This window comes from Amblyomma americanum, chromosome 2 (genome assembly GCF_052857255.1).
Source record: "Amblyomma americanum isolate KBUSLIRL-KWMA chromosome 2, ASM5285725v1, whole genome shotgun sequence".
Taxonomy (NCBI): domain Eukaryota; kingdom Metazoa; phylum Arthropoda; class Arachnida; order Ixodida; family Ixodidae; genus Amblyomma; species Amblyomma americanum.
The window spans coordinates 62,141,388-62,154,154 of NC_135498.1; positions in this window are offsets into that span (position 1 = coordinate 62,141,388).

Here is a 12,767-nt window from a genome sequence, read left to right on the forward strand (position 1 = left end):
TGTGCGTGTGTGCGTGTGTGTGCGTGAGCGTGTGTGCGCGTGCGCGTGCGTGCGTTCGTGCGTGCGTGCGTGCGTGTGCGCGTGTGTGTGCGTGCGTGTGCGTGTGTGTGTGTGTGTGTGTGTGTGTGTGTGCGTGTGTGTGTGTGTGTGTGTGTGTGTGTGTGTGTGTGTGTGTGTGTGTGTGTGTGTGTGTGTGTGTGTGTGTGTGTGTGTGTGTGTGTGTGTGTGTGTGTGTGTGTGTGTGTGTGTGTGTGTGTGTGTAGCAGACATGGGAAGGGATAATGAGGGGCTCGCTTTTACATACATATGAAGGAAGCCAACAGCTACCGAAATCAAGGTGCATAGGAGAATGTTTGTATTTTTTATTTGTTGCATCGATGAATAGGAGATTATTACTGTGATTAATCTGTCGCTTAAAGACAATTAATAATAACAAATCAGAAGAAAACCAACAATGCAGCCAGCAGGGTCCGATCCTCGAGGTTCGGTAACACGCTAAACATAAATACCGGGTCTGTCCCAAAACTTCCTTTAATCTTTGTTTATGAATCTTTTATTCAATATCAGTTCACGATCTTTCCAAAACTTTTCAAAGCATTCTCCCCTGCTTGGATGCACCGTTGCCATCACTTCACACAACCATTCCAGGCGCCCTGGAAGCCGTAAACGGGAACCTCCTTCAGTGAGGTCGTCGCCGCTGCTTTCACCGCTCCCAGCCTCTCGTGCCGAGTTCATTTCAGGATTCTTTTGATCCTTGGGAACAAAAAGAAGTTCGATGTTGCCAGTTCGGGGCTGTACGGTGGCAGAGGCAGTGTTGCCACATCCAATTTTGCCAGCAACTTGGAGACAACGTGCGCGGTCTGGCTTTACTGTGTTGTTATGATGCAAGATGGAATTCTCGCGAATTTCATTTCGGAGGCGTCGAACCCTGTTGCGCAACCGTTTTATGTATATTATGCGTTATTTAGTATCATGAAATCGCCCTTTTTCGAGACGGTGGGTGACGTTTTGTTTAAAATAGTTTTCTCTCTGCCAAGGTAAAAACAATTGCAAATCTAATTTTACCAGCTTAAGATTTGAATCAGCGGAATCTGACTAGACTAGTATTACCGGCTGACAGGTCTGGAGTGGCAGGCCAGTTATTTTGAAGTTTCACAGACGACTCCCCGCTTCGGCGTCTCACAGGCCTGTTTTGACGACTCTATGCGCCCGTGCATACTCGGCCTTCTTCCGCTTGGCTCTTCGGAGGAATCGCATTGCCGGCGCACAGCCAGCTTGACCGAAGCAAATTGGTCTAGTTTCCAGTGTCATCTTATTCGCAGTCTAAACACTGCGTTGCTCTTTAGAGAGGCAAGACGCATAACTGGCGCGCTGGGTCTGTGGACACCTCAATCGAGCTGTGATACTACGAATCATTTTCGACAGAATTCGGTACGTTGTAGATGCATATTTACGTTAAATTTTTCCATCCTGTCCACAGTGCCGAGGCAAAATGCGTATACTGGTTAGGTACAGTAGTAAATGATGTCCTACAGGCACTAACAAGAGCGAAACGACCAGTATATACGGATACATATAAGTGATATGAGCACAGGCAATAAACTTGCGAGGAACTGTGGGTGACATGGTTTTAAACATGAATGCATGTAGTAGGAACGCGCTACACACAGCGAGACAGCAGAATGTCTTATATATATTCTTCACTGAGAAGGAGATGTTTCATCCGTTTCTTGAATACACACGGTGAATTCGATTCGCAACTCGTTTCTCACCTGCTGGGACCTTTTGTTTCTTTTTTAAGCTTCTATTTGCGATGTTGTTTTAGTTTGGTATTCGCCTGTTCTTTTTTTTTTGTAATCACGAATCTTTTTGTCGCTGCAATACCTTGCACACAAGGTTCGGAATATCAATAAATAGAATAAATAAAATAAAATAGGGCATCAAATAGCTTTCACCCACACATCCTGTATTGCGAGCCACGCAGCATCACACGTTGGTTTTCTCGCCTCGAGGCCGTCATTGAGCTCAACAGCGTCGCCATACAATCTCGCTACCAGCGCCCACAGTCGCATGTGACCTCTCTCCCAGTTTTCTCTTTTAATAAATACGCCTCTGAGCCATCCTACTTGAAATCAATGATTTCAGTCAATCAATTATTGCGAAAGCATTGCATGGCACATCAGTCATAAAACCAGGCGTTCTGCCCATAGGAAACGGACCCAAACCCATGTGACCTTATTACGTCATTGCAGTGCCTACATCATCAGCAAAGATAGAAAAAGTTCTTTTTTCAAAATTTATTATGAATTGGGTTTCGAACACAGGCCAGCCCGAAAACACTACCAAAACAACACTACGCCATCACCGCACTTTTTTTTTCGTTAATACAAGCAATAGTGCCTAAAAGGCAAATCTGAGTATGCATAGGCCACAAAAAACCCGGCAGTGTAAAACGAGCCCACCATACCCCTGCGCGTCCCCACCTTCCCAAACATCAAAAGCCTGGACGGCGCACACATGGATCAAAATAGGGAGGGGGGGGGGGAGCAGCTAGGCGGCTCTTCCAGGGCGGCATATACTCCCCTTACCAAAGCGCATTGCTCACGAAACAAAGGTTTCAACGACCGTGGTGATTCGGCGTGGCGGACCATCATGCGGCTCTTCCAGGGACTAAATATTCCGAGCAACATAAATAGATCATATGCAAGAACACAGTTTTTCTCCACATGCAAGAAACGGATTCTGTAGGGTGTGATTTCAATGTACTTCTTAAGTGTTCGCTGCAATATGTCCCAGAAGAAAATAATACCATTGCACCGAATAAAACAATGGTCAATGGTCTCTGGCGCATTTGTACTGGCGGAAATTCGCCGTCCGTGGTGCAAACATCACCTTATCATAAAACCATGCTTTCAAAGGCAGCGTCGATGTGTGCTGTTTAAGGAACCATTTCGCAGCAGCAGAAATGCACATTCGCCTAACACGTTTTAGAACACTGGTGTCGAGGAACTTGGTGTCAAGGGGTTCAAGATACAGGGCGAACAGCAAAGGCGATAATGGCCAGCCTTGGCGAACAGATAATTTCAGCGGTATAGCTTCGGCTAGCTCTTGTATAGGACTCCTTATAGCACAGTCTTATGCCCCTGAGCAAAACATCTGCAATTTTTGCATGCTCTACGACCGCAAACAAGAAATCGTGACGAACTTCATGAAATGCCTTGCCAAGGTAAATCTTAATAAGAGCTACTTGGTCGGTTTAGTCTGTATTGTCTCCAATACTGAACGTGCAATATGAATATAGGTTTGGATGCTGCGGCCTCTGATGCCGTAGGCCTGACGCGATTCTATTAAGTCAGCGACAATTGGCTGCAGACGATTAGAAAAAAAAACGTTTGCAAAAAGTTTGTAAAGTACATTACAGGCCGAAATTGCACAATATTCCTTATCTGTTTTCAAACAATTTGGATCTGTGCTTTCTGGAATTAATATAGTATTCCCGGAATAGAATTTAGGGGCAAAAAACCAACATCAGAAGCAGCCCGGAAAACCTCCATTAAAACTGGTGCAAGGCAAGTAGAAAATGATTCATAGAACTTGCTAGTAGTGCCATCTGGCCTATAAAATTTCTGAGCCGTCAGGTCAGGAACGGCAGTTTTAATTTCGTCCAAAGTAACAGTCCCCTCCACTACAGCACGCTGCTCATCGTCAACTCGAGAAAAGGCTTCGAATAAGCGACTGTAAACTTAAATCCCATTTATGCCCGCACTACCCCCAACCAGCTTCCGATAATATTCAAACGAAGCATCAATAATATCAGGAGCATCGCTGTATGTGCAACCTCCATTCTGAATTTCCAATATTTCTTTAGCAAGAGCAGTCTGCATTTCATCACTCAGGGCCCGACAAGATGGTTGCTCATCCGGAAACCTACGGGTCCTGTACCTTACCAAAGCCCCTTGTATCTTTTAGTTTCAAACTTGTCAAACTCTGCTTTTACGATAGTGATATCTTCTACATAGACATCTGGGCTAATCCTCTCTAGCTCATATAGCTCAACCAAAGTACGGCCGAGTTCTCGAAGGTGATGTCTCTTCAAAAACTCGATTTTTTCAGGCTTCAATAGTCTCATTTTTGCAAAACTGAGAGACCACCACGTGATCCTGTGTCCTTCAAAAAAGTAGATGTAGCACGTTTGAAGACTTCATCTTAGAGCAGACAGCTATTCAACGCCATCACCGAAGCACAACACCCCGAGCGCTAAACTGTCAGTCTCTCGCGCTGGGGTTGGGTATCGCTGTGGCCATTAAATTTAATCGCGAGGCCCGAATAGATCATTTCGCTGGCCACTGCATTAGAGAAGGACGCCATCGCCGCAGGCGAACATCCCGCGTGCGTGTTTCTGCTTTTACAGCACGTAAGTGGTGTTAAATGCCCTCTTTAATGTTTTCGGCTTCAACCTACGGTGCGTTTCCCCTAAATTGTGTCACAATATGCTTGAAATATTTTTTCTCTGTACCAGAAAGGAGGCGACAAGCGCCTACGTTTTCAATTGTAGATATAAGCACAACAAAAAAAGAGTTAAGAAGCAGTGCGGAAATAATTTTACATTGGGGGTACTGAATTTAGGGCGCATAAAAACGCCGCTGCATATCTCTGGTAACACAATATGTTGCGGAAACAGTGTTAGGACGTTGCAGGATGGTAATAGCAACATTGGAAGGGCATGCAATGCAGGTATGTGGTAAATTTACTGTATGAACAAGCACAGTATGTGTCCCAGACAGCAAAGTGCAAGAAGCTGTGCTGCTGTAACATGAAAAAGAATCTTTATTGCATTTGAGGAAGAAGAAAAAGTTTTGCTAAACTGTTGTTCACTTCAGCCACCTGTTCCTGCAGTCTTGAGGACACCTTGGCAGCACTGAAATATAAAAGAAAGCCACATTACTGCACGAACCTAGCGGAAATCATGGTGCTGGCTGCTAAGAATATACAGAGTGTTCCACCTAAGACTTTAGTCAAATTTTATATACAGTGTAGTGCGTTCTTATCGTGAAGACTTTACAAAATTTGCCCGCCTCAACCGCTGGTTCATTTGCGGTGAAACTGCACACAGGGCTTGCGTATTATGGTAACTTTTGTATCGCAGCAAGCTTGACAACGGTACTTACTTAGTTGAGCCGCGCATGATGCGAAAACGTAATCGTCTACGTAGAGATCGGCGAACCAAAACCCGCAGACGACGCTTTTTTGGCTGAAGGGCGGCACCGGCGCCATCTGTTTTCGGCAGTGGAAAGCGTCACGACAAGGCCGCCGAGGCGAGCGTTGCATGAAGCGCGGGCCCTTTGAATATGCCGTTCCGGCCGTTTCGTCTATTTCAACGTCTGCTGCCGGGCCTGACGGTGTTACTAACAAAGCACTTAGAAACTTGGACGCAGGGTCAGTGACAGCACTCACTGCTCTCATGAACAGGCGAGAAATTGTGTATAGAGAATCTACGCCCAATCTCTTTAACATCCTGCTTAGGAAAGTTAATGGAACATATAATTCTCAATCGGCTACAAGAATACGCTGAGGACAATAACTTACTCCCTAACTCCATGCTAGGCTTCAGGGCTAATATTTCTACCCAAGATGTTATGCTGCAACTCAAGGCAGACATAATAGACATGGAACGCAGCAGAGGAACTAAAGCCATATTTATTAGGCTTGGATTTGAACAAGGCGTTTGATAATGTCACGCACGATGCTATCTTAAGGAATCTCTCGGACATCAACCCAGGGGACAGAACTTTCCAGTACATCAAGTCATTTCTCAGTAACAGAACGGCAGAGATAGCAGTGGGAGAGATTAAATCAGACTCTATCTTACTTGGAGGTAAAGGAACGCCACAGGGCTCAGTCCTGTCACCCTTCCTTTTTAATCTGTCACTAATTAAAATTCCTTCTAAATTAGCAGCCATCCCGGGGCTGCAACACACATTCTACGCAGATGATATCACTTTATGGACCACAACTGGCAGCGATGGTCAGATAGAGGATACCCTGCAACAAGCTGTAGACATAATACAAGACCTTGCGGGTAAAGCAGGGCTAACCTGCTCGCCCTCCAAGTCCGAATTATTTCTAATCAGATACAAACCAAGGGGCCCTCGAGCAAAAAATTACGAACCTCCGCCTCCACTGAAAATCTGGGTGGAAGGGCTCCCTGTAAAGGAAGTTCAAACTACAAGAATCCTAGGACTCTTCCTTCAGACGAACCGGAAGAACAAGGAAACACTACAAAAACTCCAGACAACCGTCAATATGACGGTAAGACTAATTAGACGAATTGCAAGCAAAAGGAAGGGAGTGAAGGAGACAGAACTTTGCAAAATAGTACAAGCATTTGTAATAAGCAGGCTTGTCTACGCACTCCCATACTTAAAATTAGACAGTAGTGAAAAAGCCAAAGTAGAGTCTATGATTAGAACAGCATACAAGGTAGCATTAGGGCTACCGAACTGTACCTCCACCGAAAGTTTCTGGGCTTGGGAGTACACAACACCTTAGACGAGCTTACAGAGGCACACTTAACAATGCAGAGAGGCCGGCTTTCCCGCACCAAAGCAGGAAGAACCATACTTGATCGTTTAGGACTAGGCATACAGTTGCCCCCCCAAGATACCAAAACACAGATACCTAAACGCATCGCTAAGGTAATAAGAGTTAAGCTACTAGTTAAGAATATGCATCCTGCTCACCACGAGGGGAGAAGACGGGCTAGGGCAAAAGCTCTACACAACATACACAACCAAGATGAACATGCAGTATATGTAGATGCCGCAGAATATCCCCAGAAACAAGCGTTCGCACTAACGGCGGTGGATACGCAAGGTAAACTGATAGTGTCCGGCACTACCATAACGAAATCCTCGGAGACGGCAGAAGAGGCGACAATCGCCCTTGCTATCATTAACACAGAAGCTACTACCATACTCAGCGACTCTAAATTTGCCATACGCAATTATGCGAGGGGCAGATTTTCTCAGGCAGAAATGAGCATATTGGGTCAAACCAAAGACTTAGACAGAATTATTGAATTGATATGGGTCCCGGCTCACTCGGGGAACCCTGGTAACGAAGCGGCACACATAACAGCTCCAGGATTCGTCAGCCGAGCAGGGGACGCTGTCGTTGCTGAGAGTTTTTCGAAGGGCGACCTATCATCTTTTCACGATATTACTAATCATCTTAAACTTGAAAGGAGGATATTCCCTCCTCCAGACAAAGCCTTTAATAAGGAGCAGGAGACCACTTGGAGGCGACTCCAGACGCGATCCTTCATGACGCCTTACCTGTTGTCAAAATTCTACCCCGGTGATTACGACCCTGCATGTACATTATGTGGTGATGTAGCCACTTATGATCACCTATTGTGGAATTGTAAAGAGGAGCCGCCCCCGAAATCTCTAGTACAGGTTCCTACTCTCGAGCAGTGGGAGGCCGTGTTGGTCAGCTCAGACTTGGGAGTTCAAACCCGGGTCATTGAATGGGCTACCCAGGTCGCTGTCAGCCGTGGACTGATAGCCACCTAGCACGGATCGTCTGCATTATGCCTTTTCTGACGAATTAAATGTTTTCCAATCCAATCTACTTCAACTGAAGCGCTTACAACATTTTCGGCTAAATGAGCGAAAAAATATCAGAACAACTAATTTAACGAGGCTTTACCTTTCAAAGAATATTGTTTGCAACGATCGCCTCGGCGGCCTTGCCGTACGCTTTCCACTGCCGAAAACAGATGGCGCCACTGCCGCCTTACAGCGAAAAAATGTCGTTTGCGGGTTTTGGTTCGACGTTTTCGCATCATGCACGGCTCAACTCAGTAAGTACCGTTGTCAAACTAGCTACGATACAAACGTTACCATAATACGCAAGCCCTGTGTGCAGTTTCACCGCAAATGAGCCAGCGGTTGAGGCGGGCAAATTTTTGAAAGTCTTCACGATGAAAACGCACAATACTGTATAAGCTTTATGTGTTAGAAGAGCGTTGTTCTGGCATAGCATTGTAAGTGGTGCTGTACATCAGTATAGAATTAAGACGTGCTAACTAGCAGGTTGGTTAACTAATATCGAATAGTTAACCTTTTAACTATTACTGTTAGGTCCTTAATTATTGAGAGGCGTGCAGCCCACCGCAATTAGTATCCATATCAGTTTTTAGAATTTCGAAAACGCGACTACCCTTTGTGCTGTGGCCAAACAAATTTCGCCTATATCGCGCCAAAAGGCATGCGCTTTCGAGTAGCCTGCAGGCAAAGCAACATCTCCAGCACGCGTAGCACGTCGAAATAGCGAAAATTTGTTGGGCTACAGCACCAAGGGTAACCGCAATTTAGAAATTATAAGAACTATAGTATGGGTATTATTTACAGTGTGCTACATGTCTCTGAAGAATTAAGGAGACTAGCAGGAATAGTTAAAACTTTATGTATTCAGTATTAGCTAATAAGCCTGCCAGTTAGCATGCCGTAACTGCACTTTGATGCACTACGCCGTTGACAATGCTATGCCGAAAAAGCGCTCTTCAAAGTAAAAAAGCCTATTTTTAAAATATGTGCAAAGTCATAGGTGAAACAGTCTGTATATAGTGCTAGTGACTTCTTATTACAAGGAGCTTGTAGACATATGCAAAAGTGCGCTGTGTCTAAATGACCACACTGCAGCCATTCATAATTTTCATAGGCCAAACTAACTGCACGATGAAGGCTTCCCTAATATTAACTCAATTATGTTCACTCTGTGATTGCTGCTCCCACCCTGCAAATCTGAATTTCCTATTTCTGCTACTGAGTCTAATTGTCTGCCATGCCTATGTTTTCTTTTTCTTGGTGTCAGTATATCACTCTATTAGAACCGTAGTTGTCTGTTCCAAGTTTTTCATAGCCTCTCCAAGCTTACTTCTTAATTCCAGTCAGGCTGTACTTAGGTGCTTTAAGAACTCTAGATTTGGCGCTGAACAAATGATGCATGCATTCGTACTACAATCAAATTATGTCTGGATTATTCATTACGGGTTGCCGTTTTCGGTTTAACCGAAAAAAAAAAACTGAAAAAGATGGGCCAAATTCTATTTTAAAAATTCAATGTTAACCGATAAAGTCAGTACCCACGGCATGCACAACACAGCTAGCTTGCTATTAAGTAGGAGTTACCCGTTCGAAGGAGAAAGTCAATCATGTACGCCAGCCAGGGGCGCGGGGACATCGTGGTACTTCTGGATTAAGGAGCGCAGTCATGCTTTTGAGACACTGCTCCACTACTTTACACGCCTCTGTATACCGGGAGGCTCCATGTACCTCCTCTCAAGCTTCGTGTGCTAGCGTAGCGCTGTTCACTGTCATTACCCCAGTAGGCAAATTACTTCATTAAGTAGGTTCCTCAATTGCACATAAGGAAACTCTTGCGAGACCATTCATAAATGTCTCGAAAAAGTGTCATGTTCTGGCTACTGTGACTATTAGGCAGCAGTTCCATCTCTGCTGTTAACATGCAGACTATGTGATGTCCAGTCGTCCTCTTGATCAACCCAGTGGAACATTTCAACGCTAATATGACAACCTGCCATTAGGAAGTCAAATTCCACTAAAAGTTTTGCCTGACGCTTGAATAATTTAATTTTGTTACTTTCGGTAATGGTGCCGATAACATATCCTTGAAGAAGCACATCTCTAAATACCATTATTTAGGCATTAATTATTTGTAAATCGAATGCTTGAGCTGGAACGATGGCTGAGATAAACATATAAGTGTCTTTGTACCGACCTGAGATGGCAAATTATATCGCAGAAAAAAAGTGATTCAGCCGCAAGAAAATATATTCGCTGAACCGAAAACTGGGTTCTTAAATAGAAACCAAAAAAAGTGTGCCGAATTTTCAGAAAATAAAAACCAAAAAGTCTAACCCCTAATAATATTGCATATAAAGAGGCATAGGCATTGTTCCTCCCGATTATGCTGGTCAGGGGTTCGCAGTCAATACCTACCCTAAGCAGGCCTATTCTCTTACCACTTCCAACACCTCGCTACCAATTGAAAACTGCCGTTCCCTTTTGAGTCTGTTGAATATTACTGCAGTTTTCTTCATATTAATTTTTAGACCCGTTGTTATGCTCTCCCTGTCTATCTCATCCAAATATCTAATGGTTCATTTGAAAACCATAAGGCATTGCGTGTTACATATAGGCGCGCCCCCACTCACTAGCCGCCAGCAAGACGCCATACTATTTAAACATTTCAAACTGGAAGCTGGAACTCAGGGCTGCTCGCAGCCCAAAAGACGCTGCATAAAGAAAGGTGGGGACGGGAGAGCGCACCCTGCTTCTCTCATAGGTATTCCGAAATGCGCGAACATAAGTCTTCTCCACAACGCTTTTTGGCGTCGGTTATTGTAGGATTTGAGGTGGCGACAGGCCTGGCTCGCCTGTATGGCTGCAGCGCGATGCGACCGCCATGTTGTAGCCCGCCATGATCGGCAGCATAGGCGCCGCGCGCAATTGCCTTCACACCCCAACAGGGGTATGCTATTTACTGTAAAATACGACCGGCGCATGCCTCTTTTAAAGGATGGTTACCACCATGCCACTATCACATGATTGGTCATAGCGGCGGGTAGATATCGGCTACGGTTACAGCGGTGCTCGTTCAAAGTAAAATATGGGTACAGAATTCAAAAATACTCTCTGCACAATATCAATTATGGGCAGTCTGTATCAGGAAATGCAAGCTTTGGGAATTAGAATGTCCTACAAACACATCAAGCCCAGATAAGTCGAAGGCTGCTTGCCGCTCTTAGAAGCAGAACGATTAGTTTTACTGCCTACTCGCAACCGTTGGTTCAGTTACCGTTCTTTAAGAAGCAGTGGTCCCTTCTACATGTGCAAACTCCTCAGCGTTCCGTGTGGTTGCAAAACGCAACCTTTGTGAAAGTCTCCTCGTGTACCATCTCCCTCTTTTGCGAGCTTGCAAGCGGAGGAGAGCTTATACGCCTTAACTACACTTTTCGTCAGCGCTAACATCTGGTTTTAACATCTGGCTGGAGGCGCGCAACGACTCAGGTGGCGGCCACGAATATAAGTATAAAACATCACACTGCCATAGTTTCCTCAGGATTACCGACTGGCTCACGTTTCCTGAAGCACCGTCTGTGGCTCCAGACAAGACTTCCCTGGTCCCTAATAGTTCCTCTAGCAACAGGTAAATTGATTTATTATGGGGGCCTTTGCGTAATTACCGACACGTACTTTTGTATGCCAGTAGTGTTCCCAAGGTGGAAAGTAGTTTTTAAAGCGCAGTGGAAGTTAACGAAACTCGTGTAAAAAGAAAACACACCCGATTCCGAAGTCTCTTATCGCGATTCAAGCACCACTTTAACTTTACTGCTTCGAAGAGATCAAGGTAGCACATTATTAATGAAAATATGCCACATTCCAAGTACAGACACTATTAAAGATTTCTGTTCGAATGTTACATCGGATATGGAACTTAGAACAGAGAAAATATTTAGATTTAAAGACTTAGGCGCTTCGTAGCACCAATATATTTTATCGGATCGAAGGTTTTCACCCTGTTTATGCTGATAAGCTGTGATATTGGGCTTTTGTCTTCCCTGCTACCAACTTAATGCTCCTCTCTAAACGTAGTCTGGTGTGCATGTGAGTGTTAATTGTAATCTGGGCTTTTAAGTCTGGACGCTGCGCATGTGCTTTGAGAGTGACATAGCGGAAAGCTTCGGTTAATTTTAGAGCTCCTGCAGTTATTTAGGGTACACTGACATTGCACTGCTCATGGGTGTTCTTGCATTTTGACAAAATTGAAATGCAGCCGCCGCGACAGGGATGAGATCCTGCGTCATTCGTACGCCACACTCATTTAGCCACAGTGGCGGGAGAAGTGAGTGTAACCTCAAAGGCGCCGTGTTCAGTGGAAAATGCCACAATCACGTGAAAGGGGATTCCTGACAGTGAAGTATGTATTCGCTGATTGGGTTTAGAGCTCTCATTTTAGTGCGGCAGCACTAAGGCTTCCAGTCTCGAAAAAAACCTGTTGTCTTTTTGAATGAAGCAAGCTGGCCGCGGAAATGGAATAAAAATTAATAATAATAATATTAACAATTGGTTTTGGGGAACGGAAATGGCGCAGTATCTCTCTCATATATCGTTGGACACCATAACCACGCCGTAAGGGAAGGGATAAAGGAGGGAGTGAAAGAAGAAAGGAAGAAAGAGGCACGTAGTGGAGGGCTCCGGAATAATTTCGACCACCTGGGGATCTTTAAAGTGCACTGACATCGCACAGCACACGGGCGCCTTAGCATTTTGCCTCCATAAAAACGCAGCCGCCACGGTCGGGAACCAGGGAACTCCGGATCAGTAGCCGAGCGCCCTATCCACTGAGCCACCGCGGTGGGTAAAATTGCCGCGACTGCATCGCGACTGCGGTTTGCACCCGCAGCGGCATAAACAGTTCGGCTTCGCTGGACCCTGTATAAGAGCACTATGCTACCTTAGTTTTTTTTTATAACCTGGTGTTCATTACAATGATGCTATCAAACGTTAAGACGACAGTGGAAAATCAAAATGATGCGTAACACGACGCACCGAAGCACGAAAAGAGAGGCACTGCAGAGCATATTCATTCATTCATTCATTCATTCATTCATTCATTCATTCATTCATTCATTCATTCAATGAATGAATATGCTCTGCAGCGCCTCTCTTTCCGTGTTT